Source organism: Dermacentor andersoni, chromosome 10, assembly GCF_023375885.2.
Source record: "Dermacentor andersoni chromosome 10, qqDerAnde1_hic_scaffold, whole genome shotgun sequence".
Taxonomy (NCBI): domain Eukaryota; kingdom Metazoa; phylum Arthropoda; class Arachnida; order Ixodida; family Ixodidae; genus Dermacentor; species Dermacentor andersoni.
This window is the reverse complement of record NC_092823.1, coordinates 3,652,886-3,678,705: the sequence shown is the minus strand read 5'-3', so window position 1 is coordinate 3,678,705 and position 25,820 is coordinate 3,652,886. Positions and strand designations below refer to the sequence as shown.

At 44.6% G+C, this 25,820-nt stretch overlaps 1 long non-coding RNA gene across 1 annotated transcript; it reads left to right on the top strand.

Annotated features, from left to right (window-relative positions):
- The first annotated feature begins 642 nt into the window (after positions 1-642).
- LOC129382011 (uncharacterized) lies at positions 643-25,820 on the top strand. The gene is made up of 3 exons (XR_008610098.2): positions 643-1,580; positions 20,393-20,500; positions 25,587-25,820. It is a non-coding gene; the product is annotated as an uncharacterized lncRNA (long non-coding RNA).

Sequence of the window (25,820 nt, the reverse complement as noted above, 5' to 3'; positions counted from 1 at the left end):
CTTTGATGGGGTGGAAATCGATGAGCATACCGACAGAGAATGTGTAGCCACGACAGCTGACGATTGGTTCGCAAGGTTTGCGCAGCGCTAGTATAACTCTAATATTTCTCCTATACAAACGGGCGTGTAATCCGGAATGCGAATGGAAAAGGACCACCTAAGTGTAGGAGAAAAAATTCCTAAGGCAGCCTTCTCGTCTAAAAGTAAGGCTTCCTTGGCTATTGCTTGTTTCCAGGTGAGAACGCCAATCCTGTAATTGGTCATTTAAATATCCGAACGACATTAGTTGTGCATCTGAGGGGACACTAACGTCAAATTCAATCTAGAGGTTCGTCTTGAATTGACTACATGAATGAATGCGCTGAAATTGCGCATTCAATGGTGTAAAAAATCGAGTAAAAAATCGCAGTTTTTGTGAGTTTATTAGCGTACTCCGACAGAAATTTGTGCTACAAATTTTGCTCTCGACGAGGCACTTCTCGATAGCTACCGTAAACTTCGTTATTTACTCGGTCATCTTGCCGTCCATGCACGAACTGTTGAACGCAAGTAGTGTTTAGCCCGTTTGGCGAAGGAATCGCGCTTCTGAAGAGGCGAAACTGAATAATGACGTCAGAAGACCAGTCGGCTGCCCCGATTTGAAGTGCGCGTTTGAAGTGTCCTTTTTGACATCAGATGGGGTGGCCGTGCGATAATTTGGTACGTTGCCTCGGTTTACGCCCTCTGCAACGCACGCTGGTCTTCTGATAGGAACCATCGTCTTTTTTCCATGTGAGCTCAGTATAATTTTTTGTCTACTTCTTTAATTCCACGAAGAGCACCCTGTGCGGAATTCCTCAGCCCGCTTCCCCTTCTGGCTCGAAATGGACGCGCCATGCTCGTCTTCCAAACAGCAAGATGCCACGACACCTTATGTGGCCGCGCCCACAATGTCCGCGACCCTGACAGTCAGGTGTCAACGATGCGACGTGCGACCGGCAGGCATTGCTGCAATGGCCACCCCATGGAAAACTATCCTGATAAGACGATGTGCTCTGAGCCATCACGTCGGCTAGACCAGGCCCACGGATCCAATTGTCAGGCAAGTGCTCATTGCGGGCGATATTCTGTGCATCGCAATCATTGAACCTCCGTAAATTTTCCCCGAGTTTGCGTGCTTGTAATGCTTTAACGTTACCACTGTAGTCGAGCTACGTTTTATGCGCTTGCTGTGTGAAAGCCTGTCAGCGGAACGTCTCTCTGTCCGCGTCGTGTGCTAGCGTGTTCAGGCTGTTCGCAAGAAGGCACGGCAACGAGGTAGTGCCGTGTGCTTTCACGCCGTGGACTTGAGGTGGTGCTGCCTGGATGAGCGTCAGAGTATACCTATGCATATTTCCTCCTCGTGCTCGTTTTTGTGGCTTCCTGTACTACCAAGGATGAAGTTCGTCATGCCTGCTAGCCAGTGCGAGCCGGGTTCCGCGGAAATAGCGCTCGCGGAACGAAAGTGACGATTTTTTTGTTGCCCATCTGAGGAAGCCAATGAAGAAACTGAACTAGTCCTGCTACCCCGTTGGGCTTACGCAGTAAACAGGAATTCGAGGGTGAGTACAGTGTTTCAACGATAATACGTATCTCTCTACATCGCGCGTTCTGTTAGCTTCACATCAAAAATACTGTTGGCTAAACAGTTTTACACAGTATTGCTCATAGTATTTATGCGCCTAATTACACAAAGCAAAGAAGAAATACAAGGAAATATTTGTCGCAAGGGCGCCCGGTTGTTTACGCTGCATAGGAAGGGGGTATCAACTGAGTAGAAAAGTTAGAAGGATAGTTATAGAAGATGTTGATATGCATGCGCCCGCTTCCTAAAAGAATTACAAACATAAGTGTGCTCGGCACAGGCAAGCGCTTCTGAAAATGTACCCTAGTGTTTTCGTTCTTCTGTGAGCCGACGAATGGTAGGGACATCGTTCATGTATCGTCTGCATGGTATTAAATTGGTCATCTCAGCGCACTCTAGGCCACTTGTGTTCGTGGAAGACAAATCAGTAGCGGTTTAATGGACAGTATTTTCTTTTCGATGTAATAGAGCGAGGAGTACTATCGAGCCTTCATGCACTAGCCTGTGGTGAAGGCTTCATCCATAGCCACAATAAACACAGATGGGCGGCTCAGAGAGGAGCAGTACACGCGTCAGACGAGCTTGCGGCATGGAAAATTGGTTTACGCCAAGCTCGGGGAGAGCGTTATCCCAATTTCATTAACGTAGTGGGGAAACAAAATTGCACAAAAGTATTTCCCTTTTTGTCCCATTTGCGTCCTCAGTTGTAGGTATGGTTAAGGGTTCTGTACGTCTGCGACTGCTTATTCGCTTTTCGCTTACTCGGTTCCTTTCTAATAATCAGAGCCCCATCACAAAAAAAAAAAAAAAAAAAACACCGCAAGTTGTCAAGCCTACGGCCCAAGCAGCCGCTGGGCCATGCGGCGCCGTTTCTGTCTCGGTTGTGCATGTAATGGACAGCGAGGTGGACAGCAGCTATTATTTTTCTTCCCCGCAGAATGCCAGTGTCATGGTGGACGCGACACCAACGTTATCTGCTTCTCTCGTGCTGCACTGAGCGGCCGCAACGGTTTGTCCGAAGCAGGGAAACACGAGGCACCGTCACTTTTTCCAGGCGTGCTCAACGATTTGAGTTTTTATTTTGCGAAATCAGCTTGCGATCATCGATCTTATGGACGTACTGAGAATGGGCAGCACCAGTGAGGCGTACTATTGGTGTGAAACGAAACGCGAACGGCGGGCCGCGTGGCTCAAGCATAGCGGAATGTATAGCGCGAGCCGGACAGGCATCACCAATGGCAGGCATGTATATCCGGGTTGACTGCAGTGCACCATTTTGATCCCCTTATACTGCGATATGTATGTGTCTGTTTCTGGTTCTTTTTATTTTCAAGCGAGTCAAAATGAAATCAAGACAGCCCCTAGAGCATCGCGGTACATGGCGAGTATTATCGCACAGTGCACTCACACCGTATACGTGGCTGGCAATAGAGCGTTATAGCTGAGCGGGTTTACTGGCCAGCGGGCGAGCGGAGACGCCACTGCGCATGTGCGGTACACCGGGACCGGCCGGCGATCTTACGGAGTGGGCCGCTCACTCGCTGGTGTCGTCTATCCAGCGCAGCAGGCTCCTGTTTTTGCGAAACATGGGGACCACCCGCTCAAGCAGCGGCATATGACCGGTGTCGACTTCAAACGCGGTGCTCGCACGCCTACAGGTGAAGCAGCCTCGGAGGTGTTCACCACTGAAGAGGAATTCTGTATTATGCGAGAGGTTTCAGCAACGAGACCGTTTGGCGACGATTCGAAGACCCAGAAAAGAGCGTACTGATCTGTTCACACTAACTCCAACCTTGTTCGGCAGAGAATCTCTAGACAATCACATACTTTATATATTGCATCATTCTTTCTCAATGCATTTTAATGTTCATTGTTCACGTCAGTAGTCATCCCCATAATGTTATTACACGTAGATTTCATGCAATTTACCTCAACCCTTTTAGGGCCCTTTACAGCCACGTCACATTTAGCTTCACGGATACCATCAGTGCACTGCGAACTCATTAACACTAGCATGGCGCTCTTGGGTCATACCTGGCCCTTGCGCCACTAAACATCAAACATTCATTCATTCCACCATGTCGCACATGTCCCGGCATGTGTATGGATGTGTCACGGACTGCGTCACCACGAATACGCCACAAAGATCCACGACGCCCACCCGGCCCTGTTTCTCAATTTGCCACATTGAATTAACGCTCATATCTATATATATATATATATATATATAAATCTTCTCGTTCATTACATAACGAGGGTCTCGAATCCGGCAACATTGATGCCTTCAGCTAGCATATGTCGGTTTATTGACCAGTTGCCTCCACCCTAAAAGATCACGCTCTCGTGACGCCTGCGGCAAAAAAGACATTCCACGTCCGCCACCAAGGTCTGTGAGTGGTGGCGCTGGCTAACACTCCCAGGATTCTACTAGGACACATAAATACCCAAGAAAGTGGATGGAAAAACGGCGCCGCGGTAGCTCAATTGGTAGAGCATCGCACGCGAAATGCGAAGGTTGTGGGTTCGGTCCCCACCTGCGGCAAGTTGTTTGTTCATCCACTTTAATTTCCATTAATTTATCGTTTCTTTATTTCATTTATTAAGCACTAGTAATTACCCCTATGTTGTCCTTGGTGTCAGTGTTTGTTGGCTTCTTATGATATGACATATATATGTATATATATATATATATATATATATATATATATATATATATATATATATATATACAAACAGTGAAAGCTCGTTAATTTGAACTTCAATAATTCGAACTGTACGATTTGGTACGGCCAAGCTCCACAGAAGTCTATGTATAAAAAAAGGCCGTTAGTTCAAACGCGAGAAGGTTCCGCCACGGATAATTCCAACTACGCGCCACCGTGCCGGCGGCTTGGCGCCTGGCAATCGGCCAGAGAAGCGCACCTACTGCCTACACACAAGACTGCGTCGCCTCTGGAACGGAAAGAACGGCGAGAGAAAGCAAAATCGGGAAAAATATAACCGGCTCGGGATCGGACTGAAGGCAGCAGCGGCTGCCTGCTCTCAGTTCTACGTTGACCTCCCAGATCCGGTCCCTCCCAGTGGACTACGCAGCCAAGAGAAAGGCGTGGATGACGGGGGAACTGTTCGGACAGTGGCTAGGGAAGATGGAGAAGTTTAAGCGTTGTAGACGGAAAGTCCTCCTGCTCGTTGACAATTGTTGGGCTCATAAGGTCGACGTTGAGATGAAGGCCATTGAGCTAACCTTCCTTCCACCTAACACTACAGCGGCGATATACAGCCCATGGACCAAGGTATCATTAAAAATTTATAATCATTTTACCGGCGCCTTCTGTTGGAACAAATTATTTTGTGTATTAATTATCAGGTGACGCTCCTGAGTGCGCTACATATGCTTCTACGTGCTTGGGAGCAAGTAACTTCAGTTACGATAGCAAATTGCTATCGCCACTGTTTCTTCGGCGCGCAAGCTCTACAAGGAAGAAACTAGCCACCTGCGCTCGAAGATGGCGTCACCACTCCCATGGCGGAAGTTTTGGACGACATCTCCTTTGCTGACTATGTCGACGAGGACGAGAGTGCAGTGTTGTCTGGTGCGCTGACAGTTGAGGACATAATTTGTCAGGTCAGAAGCGCTGAACCTGTCGCTGCCAGTGACGAAGAGGAGGAGGAAGACGAAGCTCCAGTGCGGCCCTCCGCTGTGGAGGTCATGGCTACATTGAATGCTGCCCGTCTCTTCAGTTTTAAAGAAGGCGAAGAGGAGGTCTTCCGCCACATTCGCTCATTAGAGTAAATAGTGATAGCTGTCGCCTTCAAGTAGAAAAGGCCGACTACGATGACGGACTTGTTCAAGCATTAAATTTCTGACGTGTCCTACTGCTTCCAAATCGCAGTGCACTGTTGTTCTCCTTCCCTTTCGTTAGTTCGAACTGAAGCGACTTCCCCTTGTGGTGCGAATTACCGAGCTCTTACTGTATATATATATATATATATATATATATATATATATATATATATATATATATATATATATATATATATATATATACACACAAACACACACACCACACAGTACACGCTCGTTAACAAGTAACTCCAAAATACTTAACAGCTGTCAGCAAGGTCGAATTGTGTGCCCTTCATACAACACGCACATTTGTGACACCTTGTCGTGCGTTTAGTGCTGCGTTATAATAGTTTTTTGCTCAGAAATTTAAACGCCACTATTCCGCAGCCGGGAAGTTACGACTTAGGGCCCTAAATACGCATGTCATAAGAAGGGCATACCCTCTCTCGACATTGCTTTTCGACGTTGTTGAAACTGGTCCTATCTTTTGAAATGTCACTTGCTAAAGAATGCTCCCAGTGAGTACAGTTGGTGCACTGCGGTGAAGTTCGACTGTTGGCCCAGGGGGCAACGTTGAAAACTCTGGGGTATGAAATGTTTATCGCCTAGCCTAGAGCACTGCCAGTAAATAACTTTTATGCCGCAGCTGTTCTTCGACAATTTAAGCGGTCCGTATTGATTTCTGAGTGGTGTCAAAAGTTAGACACTGCGCACGGGCTGTCATGTTTCTCTGACCAATTCCCATATGTATAGGTTACCCTAGGCGTCCTTTTTTTCCAGAGCATAAACTAAACGCGAGGCGAAACTACTTGAAAACTTCAGATAGCAGATGGGTGGTTACTTTGTTAGCACACACACTAACCGAGATACGAAATAAAAATTAACCGCCGATTACGGTATTCCTTGCTCCCCACTGTACGTATAGATCATGCACCGCAAACTCCTACAAGCGTTCACTATAGTGAAACCTTAATGATGTTGATCCGTAGGGCTCTCCAACTGAAGTTTAAAGGAACACTCTGATCTACCGCCATTATACAAACCGCTGGAAATGTGCAGTCAAAAAGTTCCCACCCCTACAGGGGCTCTTCTGTCGCTTGGCTGAACATGCCTAAGCAGGGTTTGTAAAAAAAGAAATGTTGGTCATGTCAGTTTTCTTAAGCTACAGCAGTGAGAGAAGCCGTATGGAAAAATTCAGCATTAACTAATTTCCACCACCTTTTGCGCACCGGACTACGTAATACGGAAATTTGACAATATGTATAGCTAATAAACATGACCTCGTGGGGCTTTCGTATTTCCTGCGCCAGGTACAGCCATATTTAGTGTCCAGACAAGGCCGGAATAAACAAGCCAACTTTTTCCCCCATCAACGATCATCAGCGTAAGAGATTTATGCTTGGGACTCACCGGCAGCCTTACTGTTGAACAAATTTGAGCTGTGCTATCAAGTGCAGTCAGTGGCGTACCGACCAGAGCACCGCTGCATCATGATTATTAGAGAACTACAAGCACTTTCTCCAAGCACCGTCTGTCTCTCAGCCTCTCTAATCATTTTTCCCGCATACATGAATCACTGGGTAATCCATTGTCTAGTAGTTGGAGATCGGGCTTCGAAGCCCATCGTGTGACTAACTTGCATCACGGGTATATGACACTGCATATGGGACGCTATAGCCAGTTGACCCGTTTCACGCCAACTTGGTTTAGCAGCAGCTACTCGCTGTTGAGCTGGTTGGTGCGTGTGGAACAATACTGAATTTCGCGCCAAAAATATAATCACACAGAGGTGAAGGCATGAAGGCAGGACGCGCGCATACTTTTATTTGCTTTCTTTTTTTTCAGGCATCAAGCGTATAAAAGGTTCTTTTTTACAACGTACGGGGCACCGTTAATGTGACGGAACCTCGCTTAGCGCTAACAGGGCTAACAAACACTTTCCAGATAAAGTGTTTACGTATCGAAAAAGCTTAATGATGAGTCGCACAGTTTTGACTTTTCTTCTTGATGCAAAACGTTTCAAGGTATCGCGAGCTACTTCGTTCTTGCTCCTTGTTAGGATCCATTCATCCTGCCTCAAGTCCGGTCTGAGTGATCGCGTTTATTGGCGATAAATTAATTATTGATTTACAGGGGTATATACCACTACTTGTGTTCCGTTTATCGATGCGCCTCTATCAACCACAAAATGGATCACTGGGTGAGGAAAAAATACGTACATTTCATGCTTCAATGAACTTCTTTGGTGTTGCCTTGGGTCACCGTGTATGCGCCACCACGTGTGTGCCGTTTTGCAATGATAAAACTTAATTTATATATCTGCGGTGGTGGGCGGAGTTGAAACCGCGTTAGTATTATACTTACACTCTTGTTTGAATATATAGTGACACACGCGCAACGCGGGAACTTCGCTGCGGCGACGCTAGATGGCGCGGTGTGGTAAGAGAAACGCGAGAGAGCACCCCGGCCTCATACACGTCGTTTATGTGGCGCGTTTTGTCGGTTGCAATATGCTGGGTTGATATATCGCAGTGACGTCGACATTCGTGGTGAGACGGGTTCTGCGGTGTTTTTTTTTTCTTGTCCCACTGTTTCTACAGTTTATAATCAAACGGATAACTGATTCGCCGCAGGCATGTCCTTGAAAAGAACATAATGGTTAAATTTGCTTGAAAGCTATGCTGACATTGAAAGCCTTGTGTGTGTCATTTTAAGTTGTTAGTGCTGGCTGGGGGGGAGGGCAGGTGATGTAATCCAAGGCTGACTACTCTAAAAAAACGAGGACAGGTTCATTTCTGCGTTCATTTTGCACGCGCCGCACGCTGCACTCAAAGCTCCCTAAGACTCATTCGGTTTTGCTGGGGTCGTAAGCTTCATACTTGCAGCGACCAAAAGTGGTCACGCGATCGGGTTTGATGATTGCCGTTTGAGTTGATGCGCATTCTCACGCACCCTGTTTGCCCAATATAGCGGCTAACGTGTATTTCCAAAAGGTACGATCAACGAAATAGACAGCGCATATGCTTCCACTCTTGGAAAACGGCAAAGCGGAATGCGATCTTACAAATCTCAGTTGCGCATGACCGCTCTTGGCAGAGCCACGCACCTGCTAGAAAAGGGCGAAATTTCGAAGCCTTCGAGCGATCATGCAACTCCTTCCAATGGACTGCAGTTAAGCAACAATGGAATTGCAAAATAAACGCGACTGTTCTGCGTTTGTGCGACAAGCGTGCCTATCTAGATCACCGGCATTTTTTTTTTACATTATGGGGCTGGGTATATAGATTTACAGATCCAAGGCTTTTCGCAACCGATTGTGTGACTGTGGTTCTGCCGCACTTACGGTTATAGGGCCCAGAGTAGATTTAATAAAAATGATCAGAGAAAGAAAAATGGCGACAGCGCATGGTTATGCACGAGGAGAGCTTGTAGTACAATCAGCCCGAAGAATAAAGGTATCTGAGGCGCTAGTCTTTCGTTCATCACCGTACAAAATGACAATCCAGAGAGCACATGAGAAACTAGGTCTCACTGAAATGTATAGACAATAATGTAGAGTGAAATTAAAGTTTCTGAACGCTGGCCTTTTGAGTGGAGTAACGTTGTGCGTTTTAAACTGAAGTTCTATTTCCGTACCCTCACGGCCAATAACGACAGCTTCGGGGGCGGCGTGCTTTTCTTTTGATTTATGGCTTTACTGACAGGGACGTGCGCAGAGCTTTTCGTGCTCGGCTCGTGGAAACTACGGCGAAAAGCTTGAGCACTTGCTGCTGGAATGCCCAACATTCCAAAGCTCCCGCTGTATGCCGCTCAATCAGTTCCAGCAACCTAACCCTGCACGAATTCCGCGTAATAGTTTGTTCTTTCCGGAATGTCATGCTTCAAGCAGAAATAAGGCTCGCAAAGCGGTGCTACAATTCTTGTCACTTTAGGCCTGTGCTCTGTGTGTGATGTGATTAGGATGTGTTTGATGTGCCGTCGACATATTTTTTTTTTTTCAGGTTCTTCTCGTTCAGTTTCTTTCTTTTTTTCTCACACCTCTTCAAGAAGGTATGAGTGGAGTTCAGAACTGCCAGGCCATATTTGTTTTCTTTCTGGCATTTGCATCTGTATGCGCAAACAATGATTGTGCGCCTCCAGGGGGCAGCTGCGGCTGCATTCTGGTCTACTCATTGAAACTTTATTACAATAACTTATATACAACGGCATGGCCACGGTGGTATCTTTTGTGACCATTTACAGTGCTACGTTTTGGCAAGCGTGAGATGGACATGCGAGTATATTTACATTATTGATGTAATCCTGGACTCTCAGGGCTAAAATCTCTTCTGTGGACGATACACACTGCAAATGTTGTTTGATTTTACATCACTTAGAAATGCTCGAAGAAATGGAAATGGAAGTGGATTACGTTGCCCACTTTTATTTCTTTTTCTGCAATCTACAAATTTGAAGTTAAAAGGCAGTTCATTTCACTTGCCTATTCCTTGGTTTCATGGTCTGTTTGCTTTCTGTTGTTGTTAGTAACAAAGTGTACATCACCTCTTCCTTCCTTTTTTTTTTTTTTTTTACCGGACTGAAGCTTCGAGTTTCACCAGTTGCAAGGTACCTCTATCGTCCTTTCCTTAGAAGACCAGATAGCTTTGGTGTGTATGATCAGATCGGTTCCGGCCCTCCAAGGTAATCAAACATCTTACTGACGTGTAAGAGTGTGGAAAGAAAACTAGACGAAAACTAGCGGCGCAGATTTGACATGATTACCTCAGTGGTTTGTTACTTACTCATTTACTAGCAATTAAGCGAAAGGTAAATTTCGCGGTAGTTGGCCTTTACCGTTCATTCATTCATTCATTCATTCATTCATTCATTCATTCATTCATTCATTCATTCATTCACTAATTCAGTCAATTAACTTTATTCAGTGCCCTGCGATTTGGTGGGGTGGGCCTGGACCCCGCCTAAGTTTTAGCCAAGGGTTGTTGGCCCTTGGCAGCTTCCTCGGCTCGCTGGACGGCCCAGAGTTGGTGCTGCAGGTTCGAGCTGAGCAACGCACACTTCCAGCGCCCACGGAGGCTGTCGCTGTTTGAGGCTGCACCACCGTTACCCCGTATTACAGCCGTACATTCCCATAGGATATGCTCCAGGGTGGCTCTATAGTTGCAATGTCTGCACTTGTCCGTTGGGTATAAATCTGGGTGTATTAGGTCCATAATAGCTGGCCTCGCATAGGATCTGGTACCGTTGTATGAAAAATATCGTCGTTACGAGCAAGTTTTATTGCATTGAGTCTTTCATTATTATATTATTTGGAGGGAATTGATGCCGAGAGATAAACGTGACCTTGTTATTCACATTCATATTAATAATAAAATGAGCACTTCTTTGACCGTTCAGGCAGCGATGAGCGCTCTATTACAAGGAACTCGGGCAACGATCAAGTCTTCTTTACTCTCTGCGTGAGAGAAGGTGACGTGGTTCCATATGGTCACAGAAAACACTGTAAAACTACAGTCGATCTATTCAAAACGGATAAAGTTCAGTGTAACTTTACAATATATTGAATATTTTGCACACATAAAATCGTAATTGCTGGGCACAGATATATACCTAAAATGAGCAAAAATTCTCAATTTCTGGCCTGCTTTATATTTCACCTTTCCACGTCTCCTTCAGCATCACTGTGAAAATGCAGTGTGTTACGTGAGTCTATCTTTAGGCTTGCAATAAAAATCATTATTCAGAACTGCGATAAAGCTGATGTCATGGAAGCGTAGCCTCGATGAGCACCGTCTACATATTTTCGTTTTCCAATAGTTTATGTAATTGGTGTGCGCAGTCCACGAAAAATTCGTAGACACGAGAAAAAGAACACCGCCCGTTCACGTCCGCTCCTGACAAAGAAAGAAATTCGAAACCTCAGAAATCTGAAACCTAATTCATAGTTTCTCTATAATATTCTGCTATCCAATGAAAGCAGAGCTGGACCATTCTCTGCAGCCGTAATTATCTCATTGCTTTTGCGGAAGCCCTGATGAGGAGTGTCGGATTAACAATAATTGAAGAGTGGGTAAAATGTTAAAAAAGAAAAAAAGTTCTTTTGAAACACGGGAGCGCTTTCGTTGAGGGAAAAGACACCCCTGAGTATCGAGCTGGGCTGGGTTCGCGGAGTGCCTCGAGGGCTCGTTTCACAGACTGCTTGCTAAACCCTAATTAATTAGTGCACTAATTAATGGCTGCCTCGCTTCATTGCTGTCGGCGTTGATTGAGCAGCAATGTTCAGCTGTTTCCGTCCCGCAGCTTGATGATCACTTTGATTTGCATAATTCAAGTGCCCGGACTAACCTTGCGTATGTGGCTTCTTATTCTGTGCCTTTGATTTGGACGCGTCACTAATTTCACATCATTATGACCGCGTTTTGGTTGAAGACGAGGAAGGGGATAGGACAGACCGACGGTAAAACTCGGGGCAGAACAAAACAGCTAAAGAAAAAAGAAAACGGTATTGATTTCCCGTAAGGTCCGAGATTGTGAGTGCGCTGCTTAAGAGCATACGGAAAGGTTGAGGGATGTTGAATACAGCGTTCAGTTTAACTCACTTTATTATTTGAAGCTTAGCGTAAGAAAGACAGCCTCGTAATTAACCGCCCTGTGGAACGAATCAAACAACAACTTTCTTTCGGCGGCCCGTTCTTGCTTGATCTTGTTCCTCGTATATAGATGCAAGAAAACGTTACCGTGTGATGGAAATTTCGCAACACAAGTTGCATAGCGACAGAATTTCCCTTTGGTGCGTGCGCAATATGAAGAGAGAATTGAGCTGTACGTCGAGCAGAAGGCTCAGCTCCGATGTGAGGACGTGCCATTTTTGTGACGTCATGTCGGAGGAGTTTCTTGGTGCTAATTAAGAGGAAATATTTGGACAAACCGTGATGCAATTATTTTATTCTGCGCGGACCTACTTATGTCGCACTAAACGAAAATTACGTCTGTATTGCCAGTGATCCCCAGCAAGGACCATTCGCACAACGCCGAAAGCAGGCGTCACTTTCGAAATACGAAAGCCACTTGTTCTTGGTATGAAACATCGAAATCAGCTCTCAGGAGATGTTGTATGCGTTGTCAATGATTTTTTTATTTTTATTTTTACCTTTTTGGTACCTGCTTCGCTATTGCAGGCAAAAATGCCGGAGTCTGTGGTTTAAGAAAAAAAAATACGCTAGATAAATTTTTCAAGGCATGGAAAATCATCGTTAGAGATATTTTAGCAATATTGGGCAACAGAATGCTCCAATTTATACCGGGAAAATCACACACTCGTTCGTAGAAATCGCTACAAAGGAAACCTATACAGGTTCACCGAAAGAAACGCCTCACAGTTGAACAAAAATTGTTACGTCACTACACCAATTAACCAATTACTGTACATCAATAAACTGTACAAAAGAAAGATATAGCGAAAGGCATCAGCCTTAAAAGCAATCTCGCTTATTTTCAACTCGTGATCCCGTGTTTGAGAGACATAAGGGGGTGGTTTACAAATAGAACTCTCTATTGATCCCTGTTTTAGAGCATTATACAGCATAAAAAAATTAGGATTTCCATGGCGGTTCCCTAATTTAGTGCGTTTTGGCTATCTGTCAAACTAAGCGTCATATTAGGATTACCAAGAAGAAACCGAAGTGCCTGTACTGCACTTTCTAAAGTTGTTTTGTGAGCTCTGCGTTGGGTGGATCCCAGAAACGCCCCCATTATTGAAGACATTGCGGGCATGGGTGCGATATAATGGTTATTTCAACTTTCTTATTAATCAGGTAGTTTAGTCCTGAAACGCCCCATAATTCCGATTATTACGTATCGAATGTGGCTTATCTCCCATCTCACTTTCGTCTCACCTACTTAAACCAAGATGTTGGCCCGCAGTATGTATAAAATAAATAAAAAAAATAAAATAAATAAAAAAATAAAATAAATAAAATAAATAAATAACCAATCAACGTGAAAAAGATGTCCGCACATTATATATGCTACCGCGCGTTATCAACAGAAACATTCTTTATAGTGTAATAATTATCATGTGATGGCTTCCTCATAAGTTTGACGTGCACATTATTTTTGACACTGAGTGGCATTTTGCACTCGGCACACCATGAGGCGATCAAATCCTAATCGTGCTGTAGTGCTTGTATATCAGATTCATCTTTATTAACTTCATCACCAAACAGTCTAAACAAGGAGGTGACGCCAAAACTTAATGTAACTGATATACAGCAAAAATAAAAGTGGAATAAAAGTACAAGTAATTTCCCCTGTGTTTTTCTTGGTGTCTTTGTCTGTTGGCTTATGATATAGGGGATACTCGGTAAATTTTGGAATACTCTGCATATATAATAAGTATGGATGGGAAAACCTAATCTCATTGTTGCCTTCAATGCTTCACCACAAATAACTGCTGCATCGCGCACCAGAAATAGTGCTTGAATACCGTCGCTCAATGTTTTTTTTTCTTTTTTTTTCAGAAATTGACTCACAGACGCCACGTGGTGTCCCAGTATACATGGCGGGTCCTGTACATCTATCCGGAACGAACAGTGAAACGCGGGAGCTTTATTTACTGTTGCTCAAGGCTTTACGCATCCACTTCCGAGAGTTGTACGTCAGCGCTGTTGTACGCCCTGGCGGCGACGTTGGGCGACGTAGTGTTACCGTGGCGACAGCCACTAAAACTCGAAACTGGGTATATGGTATCCCCGTCTTTCTCATTTGACCAATAATGGCGGCGGCGTCTATATTGGTCGGTTGGCATCGCTACTCAGTTCTGCTTAATGTGTGAGCTGTCATGCAATTTCATCCTTAGCTTGATAATTCATCATCATCAGCCTGGATACGCCCACTGCAGGGCAAAGGCCACTCCCATACTCCTCCAACTATCCCGGTCATGTGCTAATTGTGGCCATGTTGTCCCTGCAAACTTCTTAATCTCATCCGCCCACCTTACTTGCTGCCGCCCCCTGCTACCCCTTGGAATCCAGTCTGTAACCCTTAATGACCATCGGTTATCTTCCCTCCTCATTACATGCCCTGCCCATGGCCGTTTCTTTTTCTTGATTTCAACTAAGATGTCATTAACTCGAGTTTGTTCCCTCACCCAATCTGCTGTCTTCTTATCCCTTAACGTTGCAACCTTGATTCTTCTTTCCATAGCTCGTTGCGTCGTACTCCATTTAAGTAGAACCCTTTTCGTAAGCCTCCAGATTTCTACCCCGTAGGTGAGTACTGGTAAGACACGGCAGTTATACACTTTTCTTTTGAGGGATAATGGCAACCTGCTGTTCATGATCTGACAAAGCTTGCTAAACACACCCCAGCCCAGTCTTATTCTTCCGATTATTTCGAGAGACAAGAACTTGCGAAAGCTTTTCCAAAACTGGACAATCGGCCGCTTTCTGTGCAAGTGCTGCTGGAACACCGCCCCCATCGCCCTTCTGCCCATAAAGCGGTGTAGGCGCTTTTGTGTTTCTTAAGGACGACGGGTTTGTGCGACCATCTGTGACTTTTAATGCATTTTCTGTAAGACCACACGCGTCAGCGAACTCGCCGCAATTTCCTTCTTTCCTTCCCTCCTCTCTCTCCCTGTGATCTTTGTTTTCCCCTTTCCCATTCCCCCGGTGTAGGATAGCCAACCGGACGTTATTCTGGTTAACCTCCCTGCCTTCTACTTTTCTCTTCCCTCCTCCTCCTCCTCCTCCTCCTCCTCCTCCTCCTCCATTTCAGTCTCATGATCCGGATCCGCAGTCACTACCTGTCCTAAGTAGATGTATTCCCTTACCACTTCAAGTGCCTCGCTACCTATTGTAAACTGCTGTTCTCTTCGGAGACTGTTCAGCATTACTTTAGTTTTCTGCAGATTAATTTTTAGACCCACCTTTCTGCTTTACCTCTCCTGGTCAGTGAGCATGCATTGCAGTTGGTCCCCTGAGTTACTAAGCAAGGTAATATCATCAGCGAATTGCAAGTTACTAAGGGATTCTCTATTAACTCTTATCTCCAATTCTTCCCAATCCAGGTCTCTCTGAATACCTCCTGTAAACACACTGCGAATAGCATTGGAGATATCGTATCTCCCTGCCTGACGCCTTTCTTTATTGGGATTTTGTTGCTTTCTTTATGGAGGACTACGGTGGCTGTCGAGCCGCTATAGATATCTTTCAGCATTTTTACATACGGCTCGTTACGCGTTGCGTTACGTTGCGTTACGTTACGCTCGTTTGCCGTTACGCAAAGAAAAGGAAAGCACATACCCCACCACAGCTACTGCACTGCTCGCACGGCATACAGTCCACGTCTCTGCAAACTAGCTTTTCAGGGCAAGGCGTTATTAGCGCCACAGCAGCGCCAGCGAGCTTGCGGTCTGCGTAGTGAAAGGTGTCACAGCATATTACCTGTCAATATTTGTTCGGCTCATGGATGTGTGTCCGCAACATACCAACAACACATTTGGAATTACACGTGTAGTCGTGTGATGAATGACACGTGACATGTGACAGTGTGGTAACGCTCGTGTACCGCACAAGTTCTGCACGAATGCGCCGAAACGCTGAGTAGGTTCTTTTAATCACTAAGTGACAAATTTTGGTGCTCTGGGTAAAGCGAGTAATTTACTGTTGATTTTACACAAACGTCTCGCTAGAGATCGTGGCGATGCTGTTTCTCGCACATTGTGCTACCTTTGAACATTCTACGGTAGAATGTGTTGCTAATGTCACTCTGACTAAACAAATGGTCTCATTTCCGTGTCACGTCACGTCATCAGGAATACCTAACATTGCCCTCCTGCACAGGCGTATTTCTATAGCATATGGAAACACAGTAGTTTTTGTAACTGTGAAGGTGTGCATATACAATAAATGCAGGCATTTCTTCCCATAAATGTAGTACTTCATCCTCAGAATTTGTCATCTGATATTGCTGTTGTACGTAGACATATGTTAGCGCACCTGTAGTGGAAGGAATAGAAAAAGGACTTTTTCCCCCTAAAGTTGGGCCTTGTGAGATCTTCGCCGGCTACACCGAGGAAAACCAGGAGTCCGACAGGAATAAGGTAACAGCACAGTACAGTGGCCAGAGTAGACCATGCGACAGAGAGAGGCTCTTCGGCAGTGGTTACATAAATGCTATCAGGGCTGTACTGCCTTAATATGGCACTACAGGTCAATATAGCAAAATAGCAAAATCTATTTTGAGACCACCATCACGGCAGTGACAAGGAAATTCGTGTTCGAAGAATAGGTGGGGACGCACTTGGTTCAAGCGAAGCCGAATTAGACTAAACTCCGCATCACTGCCAGCGTTCACAAAAAAGGCGGGGCATAGCTACCGCCATAGGGAAAACAGAAGTATGGGGAGAAATCGCGCTGGCTTGAGAGCAGGGGCACGCTTATTTACTCGTAGCTCACTGACTCGAAAAGCTTGTTAGAAAAATAATTCCGTTAGAGATATCCTCTAAAGCTAGGCGGTTCTTTATTGCGATCAAAAACATTTCATGAACCCTCTACACGAAGCACTTCCCTTGTGACAATGATAATCCAATTTATGCTATCAACAGTACTATCGCACAACACAGGCGTTTGGCAATTTGTGTTACGTTTTGTAACCCACAAGAATTCCCAGATTGGTCAGTCATTTATCTTTGAGGCCACAGAAGTGCTGTATTGTACCGTGCGAACATGACTTTGTTTGAGCCACAATAATTTGGTCCTTTAGAAAATGGCGGCGTCGGCTTTCAGAGCGTGCTGCTGTCTTCATAAGTCAATTAAAAGCAAGAGGAATAGCTTCAAAATGGCAGGAGTGTTTTCTCTTTATTTTTATTTTGCTATTTACTGCAGATGATGAATTGGTATAATGACTGGCGCCTTCACTCAGCACAAATGCCGGATTGAGGGAGAGAGCGTGATAACACGTGCGGGTACTAAGCCCGATCTCGTTTCTGATGGCGCATCACCGCCAGTGCATCACTCATCATCAACCGTCACGATAACCTACGCCGCCACTGTACATAAGCACGTGTATTTCATTGAATAAATAAGTCTTGCAGCAGTAGTGGATTTCGCCTGCATCAGACAAAGAGGAGAGCAAGTCGCTATATTTCCTTATTGTGTGACGTTTTAAAAGAAAGCATATGCGACAGTACTAGCTTGACTGTCGGCACAGGACATTTTCTATAACAAAGAGAACCGTAAACCCAACTAACTGAAGGAACGTTTCTAATAACTTTATACGCTTCTATTACAAGCCAGCTGGTTTCGTGCATGACATCAACAGCCCTCAATCCAACAGAGCCACCAAGTTGAACTATAGCTGCAGTAATATATATATATATATAAATGGCAGGTTCACTTCCAACATTGCTCAAAATCGGACGGGCTTACAGTCCGGGGTACCGGGGTAATCTCGATCATCACGTCTAATGGCTTAAAGTGCTGGCTCTACGCTTAGCTTCTAGCTAGTACCTTTGCCGCGTTAGGGCTCCAACGCGACAGATGGACGGCTGGAGATAAAGCAGACAGCTGCATCCTCCTACTTTTTGACCGACCTGGCTGCGGAAAGAGTGTTTATCAAGCTAATTGAGCATTATGCGTGAGAGTCCGAAGCTTGCACGGTGCGTTTCCCATCTCTTGGCTAGAAACTGGAGTATAGACAGCATAAACAATAAAGCGTGGAATGGTTTGTTGTGAAAGTGGCCTTAGATCGCGTGCGTTTGCGTTATAAACGACTTAACTTTTCCGTTGTTCCTTCTTCTCTTGTTCGTGAATTGAGCGTTATCGCGGCGCACATCTGTTATTCTTAGTGAGTTCGACGAGCTGTCCACATCAGGCGCCGCTGCTTTGGGGTAAATGCGTGATTCACCAAAAGAAGAAAAAAAACATTTAGCAGTACTTGCGAGAAACTTCCGACATCTCTCAAGGGAGACGCGATTGCGATGTCTCTAGATGGAAAACGTCGACTTCCCAGACATTAATACCCTTGCGTTTCAAATTCAAATGTATTTGGGCTGAAAAAAGCAAGCACGAACTCGTCTCACTATTGATCCAAGCCGTGTTCAATATCTCATTGAATTTATTTGTAAAACAACCTGCTACGGTTTCGCTCAGTGGCTGTGCCACTAAGAGGCTGAGCACGTGGTCGCGTGTTCGATTACCGGCCGCTGCGGCTGCATTTCGGTGAAGCTAAGTGCAAAGCGCTCGCGAAGCGTAGGTGCACGTTAAGCAGCGGCAGGTTTTCAGAGCTCTCCTATACAGCGTCTCTCATAATCCTCTGCGCTGTTAATTTGGGGGTGCAAACCCTACGACTTAATTAAGCATACGCGTGGCAATGTTTCCTCAGTGCCATCATCTGTACATTCTGCCAGCAGGCGAATTAACCTTGCAATTAATCAAATATAGATTTAAAATTAATTTTCAAGTTGACCGATATGCACGCATGATAACATGGAGGTCATGGTCGTCAAGATCATGTGTTAAGTGACGTTTAAGTGGCGCTGAAAAAAAAAAGGTAATACACCGAGAGGTCAAGTGGGAAGTCTGAGCGATCAAAATGAATAAAAGAAAATATTGCTAGCAAAAGTAATCTCGTTAATATTTCCCTGTACCTGGTTTCATAAGGGATTCTCTGACGATGCGGATATAAAACAAATACGGTCTATCCCGCCACGTACAGCGTATGCGTCAGAGCGACAAGTATATTGTGCGCACACTACGTATATTCATTCGGTGCATTCTCTATGCACGCTAAAAGAATATGAGATGTCGAGATTCCTGCTCTTGGCGTTGATTTTATCTTTGAAACAGCACTTGTTTTGCACAGGACATACTTGTTTTTGGCATACATATTTTTAGCAGCACCTGATCAATAAGTATTGGCAGTTGACACACCTGTGGTAGTTAACACAATGCTTTCCACATGGAACGAAATCTCAGGAGTACATCACTTTCGAGATGTCTCCGAGTCTCCGACGAAATGCTTTGACGTTTTAGTTACTTTTGTCCTTCAATGCACAAAGAAGCGTTGTCTTAAATAGAGTAAGTGTATCAACAGTACATTTTTAGCGGAACTTTGACGACGCGTGTCTCGAAGCAGCTGTCATCCTCAGAATTAGTTCCAACTCAGTTTGCTTTCCAAACTCACCAGCTACAATTAAAGTAATTATTTAACTATGTGCCGTGAAGGAATTAGGTATACGGATAATTAGTACAGTTAGAGTATTCATTCAACTAGGCAATTTGATTTCTCTTAGAAGTAATGGCCGCCTCATCAAGCAATTTAGTTCTAGGTTTAGAATTTTGCTATTTGCCTCAGGCAATTTATAAAATTTTCGTATAGGTAAAACAGTCAACTGTGCAACTCCTGGCGTTGCTTTCTAATAATTAGATTTGGCGACACTTGTGCTTAGTAATGAAAACTTGTTCTAAAAAAGAAATTCTTTATAGGGCCGGACAAACTGTACGTAGTTTACAAGTTCCAACAAGCAGTGAGCCACCGCTTTCAAGACTATACTGAAGTAATAAGCTGCCAAAATTGTTTTTGCCATGTCGCGTCCCCGAAAAAAAATATTTCTGAATGTATACAATTCCGCTCCTACAGTTTATGATGATATATTTTAGAATTTGTCCAAGGAAGGCTAGGTATATAGCATTAGACACGGTAAGTAAGAGTGTGGATTGTGCTCTCAAACATGTTTACGTTTGTGAAGACCTAGGAAAAATACATTTCCCCAGCTTTAGCGTCAATACTGAGTAGAAAAGCTTACATCAAACGCTACTTACGAGAAAGCGCAGGCATCAGCTTTAGGAGTGAAATATCTTGTGCGCAATAGGGTAGGGCAAAATAACAAATACATCAGGTGCATAAATAATATTCAATGAAAGCAAGTCTTGCAAATCTTGCAGCAACGAGGGCAGCAGTGTTCGAAAGAAGATAAGAGTCGCGACGAGGAAGCTTCGAGGGGATTCAACGCATCTAAAGGATTTGCTGTGGCTGAAGAGGAACCAGTCGCGGTAAGAACTGCCTGGTTCAATTCAATCGGCACAACGCACTGGCAGGGGTTCCACTTTAAGCCACAATAAACAGGTTGAAATCCTGCTCGTGGCGAAGCGATGTTTTATGACTTCCAAACGTAGGACCCGCGCAGATGTCCTTTAAAGGAAAATCACTTTTTTTTTGCGGTGACTCCCTTTGCTTGCGTTTACTTGTGAAGCAAGCCTTCAATGGAGTTGTCTGATTGCGAAACAATAAGCTTTTGGGTATTTTTGAACAGACAGCTTACGGATTCTCGGAGCGCATGTTGCTTCCGAAGTCAGAAAGTAAGGTATCACCTAGGTTTTGATATTTTCATCTATTGATATTAAATTTCCGAATTATATCGCGCATCACGAACGTCTCACAAGCCATTGCAACATTACAGATTTCGCTACACAAGTGTTTTAGTGAGAAAAGTGATTTCCTATTGTTTTCCACAATGAACGTCAAAGACCTTTAAAAGCGGCAGGTCACTTACAAGTGGAGAGGAAGATGGCGTCTATTGAACGAGAAACGCTAAAGCGTACGGATCCATCTTTCACGTTTCTTTTTGAATACTAATTGGCTACAGTAACCTAGCAAAACGGCAAACAAGCATGGTAGGGAACAATAAAACCAGGACAGTGGGCAAATGAATTGAAATTGATATTTGGGAAGAATGTGTGGTGATCTTATGGCTCGTGGGAGGTTGTCGAACAAATATTTAGTGAATGCAAAAGCATTCAAGTCGATGCCGAAGCCTGGAGCTCAAGAATTCAAGTTTTTGTCGCGAGAGCTAGCTCCGAAAATTTTCCCGGAAAAAATTCCATTAGGAGTCATCTAATGGCCTTGCACTTCTAAGTGTGGTCATAGGACGTCTTTTCGTTGTTCAAGGCAATATGCCGTCGTCAAGAGATGCTCTAAAGGACTTTAACAAAAACGTGCCGTGAGCGTTCATTTTAACCCTCACATTTCTTGATTACCTGCAGGTTCTATTCCAACATAGAAACAAGATCACAAATAAAGGACAAGTAGGCAATAAATTATCAAAGATCAGGATAAACAGTCACTTTTTGTAAGTTGTCGGTCCCAAATGCGCAAAGCGTGTGGAAAACGCTGCCCGTATGACTGGAGGAAGAATTACACTTTGTGGCTTCAGGTTATTACTCCCAAAAACATTCTTATTTTCAGAAGAAAAAAAAATTGTGGGGGAGGGGTAATATTAGAGGGATTCCGTTTATCACAGCCTGTACACAAATTCTTCCAAAGTATCCCTGCGAGGAAAAGCGTCTTTGACTGCATAATTTATTAGTATATAACAAACTGACATGTGCATACGCGAAGTAATTTGCCTCATCGACAAATACGCATGCTGGGATTTTAAGTGAGTGCTTGGAATTTTATATTTTATTCATGATTCATTTTCATCGTTCTTCGATAAGCAATTATCATCCATTCATGCACGCTATCGGATTAGAACGGGCACAAGTTCCGCAACACGCAGCTAAATTCTTTGCGTCCTAACTTAGTCCTTCGGGTAGCTTCAGGACTGCATCGAAGAGGCACAGCCATTTTATGGAGACTGATACGGCGTAGCGTTCAACAATTGTCTTAAGCGTGGCGCATAGGAATCGCCGACGACACAGCTTGTGACCACTGCGCTGAAGAAGAAAACATCAGGCCTATTTTGTGCCAACGTCCACAGTATTGTAACTTGTGCATACAGACGATAACTTTTTGCTGTGCTCAACCAGTTCGATGATATCCCGATGTCGCGAGGGATAGTCCTTCAACATTGACGTGGCTCTAGACTCTATCAGAAGACTGCTAAAGCATTGCTCTTCTGGTTTTTGCGAACTTGAAGACTCGGTGAACGCCTAGACTAGTATTTACTAATTCTTTTCTGTCCCTTCCTCCCTTCCTTTTAAGCACGTTTTCATTTTCCATGAGTGCAGGGTAGCAAACCGTATATATTTTTGTTTGGGCGACTTCTCTGCATTCCGCATACGTTTCTTTCTATCTAGCATCAACTACTGATGTGTAAAGTTGTACCTGTACTGATGTACCTTGTCTACGCCCTCGTTTAACCTTCGTAATGTACAACCAGGACAATGGTTCATCAACTAGCCCTATCCGCCCAACTACCTTAAATCTCTATGCTTAAGGTTAACATGTTCCGTGAGTTGGTATAAATTACGTCTGCTGTCGATTTGCTTAGGAAATATCTCTAACTATTATGAGCTTTATAAAGAGCGGCGCGATCCCTCAGTATTCCAGCATTTCCAAGGAATTTTTTTGAAGATGGTGCTGTCTCGTGGTGGTGAAACGAATCTTCTATATTTAGGGTGTGAATATTTGAAATAAACTAATATTTGCAAGACGTCCAGCGCATTTATTTTCCGAGAACAGGGAACGAGAACATGAAGAGGGGAAAGCTACTCTTAAAACAGTTTAGACCTTTTGGGGCGTATCTCTGTTTTACAAGAATAATGGTGGTCAATCTTGCGTACCTTCACTTTATCGCTGCGCACCAGGTACTTCCTGGTCACGAAAGGCATGTCCGTTATCAGCGTGGCATAGCATTCTTGACAGGAATGTAGCAAGTGCAGAAAGAAACGCGAGAAAGAAAAATGATTAGTTTTGTTGTGCGATAAAGGTGTAACAGTGTAAACGTTTTTGACAGTGTACACCCTCGCGAGCAAAAGTTTACTGACCACAGGGCTGCCCTAAAAAACAGGTAGTCTTCGTAATTAACACGTATAAGCGGAAACTAACGACTGCAATAGAAAATTCCTAATGCACAGTTGGGACAACAGTTTTTAATTTTCAGTTCCGTTCACAGACAGAGGAGAAAATGTGTTTCATCGCGCAATTCCTGGTCCGTGTACTTTTTGGTAATGGGTGTACATCAGTGGCCGCTAAAATGGTCTAAAGTCTACCGCCTGTACACGGTAATTCGTGGTAGAGCATCATACTACAAAAAGACGTGTTCAACTTCATAAGAGACGTGTCATGTCGTTTTTGCAAATTTTTTTAAACATTCTTCTCTAGGCTCGTTTGTGTCTCACTCAAAGCCAGCAGTAGCACGTAGAAAAGCACGAGCGCTCTAAACCCTGGAAGTCTCGTAATAAAAATGCAGTACAGGGCTTGTGCTGTTATTCGTTAGATTTAATAGCGATAGCTGAATGGCCTAGTGCTGTGCTGCCTAATAGAAGGTCGGAGGTTCGATATCAGGGTGCGGCGGGTGCATTGTGTTCTGACATGAGTGCAAGAACTGTCGTGTACCTGTGTTCTTGACGCACGTTAAAGAAACCCGCGTCGGATGGATGGCAAAACTTTATCGAAGTCCATCGGAACGTGCAGTAGCACGTAGGGGGCTGCTCCCACGTCGGGACAGAGCGACCTAGCTCCTCCGCCACGTCGTGGGCCCGTTGGACTTCCCATAGTTGGGCTTCAAAATCGGGACTGCGTAGAGCAGCCTCCCACACACCTTCGTCGCCCGGTACCGCGAGGCGTTGCCAGAACACGTGATCTAACTTGGCGATGTCTGAGCTAAGGATGCAAGTGTTTGACGTCTGAATTTCAGGATAGATCCGGTGTAAGAGGACGGGGCTAGGGTATGCCCCGAATTGCAAGAGTCTGAGTGTCAGTGCCTGAGGTCAAAATATAGTTACGAGCCACCCACCATGACATTTCTCATATTTTCTGTGTTACCTCGCGAGTTATGCCTAATGTGTAACTCACTGAGCTAATCAATCAATCAATTACGGACTAACTGTGAAGCCGGTACTGACACAACCATTTTCTTAAAGTAAGACATCTGCTGACACAAAACAAAAGCTGCGAGTACTAATCAGCTAAACTAACCATCAATAACATTCCAATGATTTTCTTAGCCGCTACAGAAAATGCACACAGTCCTTATATATGGCTCTCTGGACCTTTTTTCTATGATTTCATATTGCAAGCTAATGCCATTCTGCGAATAAATGAGGCTTTCTGCTCGTAATTGCGCCGTTTTGTTCTGTGTGTTTACAAAACACTGGATCCTTCATTTGATTTACTTTCCAAGAAATGATGTTGTTGACGGTAATACATATAACGTCTCTTGCTCAACGTTTACTTTATTTTTGGTAACCAACGCTCTGATGCCGGAGTCAAAGCTTACGTTCGCACAAGTAACGCGTTGTGCGTTACTGAAACCTTTACGCACAACACTTGCCAACATAATGTTCAATAATGGCTTCATGAATATTACGAGAATGGGAGGCCTAGATGCCCTTGCACTAGATACTAGATACCCTTGCACGTATCTAGTAAGGCACGAAAACCGCATATAAGGAAATTAGTCCGTGCTCGGACCACGCTCGATAGGGTGTTCTTGTTCACCCATCGGAAAAGAGTCTGCAAAGCTTTGTTCCGGGAAGCGGTAGGTTGGAGGTGAAGGAGAACAATGGCTGCCCTCCAGTACAGGGAAAGAAAAAAAACATTGACTCGCCATCCCGGCCCTGCTAAAGTGGATGTCCAGCGAACCTGCTAGAAACCACCGCTACAACTGCTGAGGGGCATATGCGATGCTTTATTTCTTTAGAGTAATAGTAGTAATGGCAATTCAGAGTAATGGTAGTAATGGAAGTAATGCACTTTTGGAAGCGCCCCGCCGCTAGTCGTATTGCCGGTTCTTTTTCCCTTTGCCGTTCTTCGTATGCATGCTGCTCCTCGGGAGTCCTAACTATGCGTTACCTACCGATAACCGTGATGAAAGAACAATGAAATCAGTTACTAGACTCGTTCTCCTATATACGAAAGGCTAGTGACGTCACTCCCCACGTCGCAAGCTGCCGTCGCCGCGGCAGCTTGCACAGCAGTAATCTTTATCGGGAAACGTGTGCGGGGAGCGTTACCTGCTTCGCGTTGTTATCAGGAGGGCCTTGTAATCAATAATGGGGTTCGGCTGCTTTTTTTTCGCTTGTTATTTACTGAAGCGAGTGCTGTTCGGTATGTTGTATGCGTGGTTCGGAAGAATGCCTGCACTTCTCGCTTCATTTTGCTGTGTGCCTGACGCTTGCTTCACATCTGCTATAGGTCGGGCCAGTGTTGCACTTCCTCCGGGACTGATCCACCTTTCTTCCCACGGACTACGACACAAAAAAAAATGCCGACCAACTAGAGGCTGCCAGCTTCGCTGTAAAACACATGACCTTTCAAAATGGTCCCAGCCCAACCCAGTACAACAGGCATGCATCCAGAAATACATTATGTGCCTTTGGCAAATGCCCGAAGAGTGCATCATCATCATCATCATCATCATCATCATCA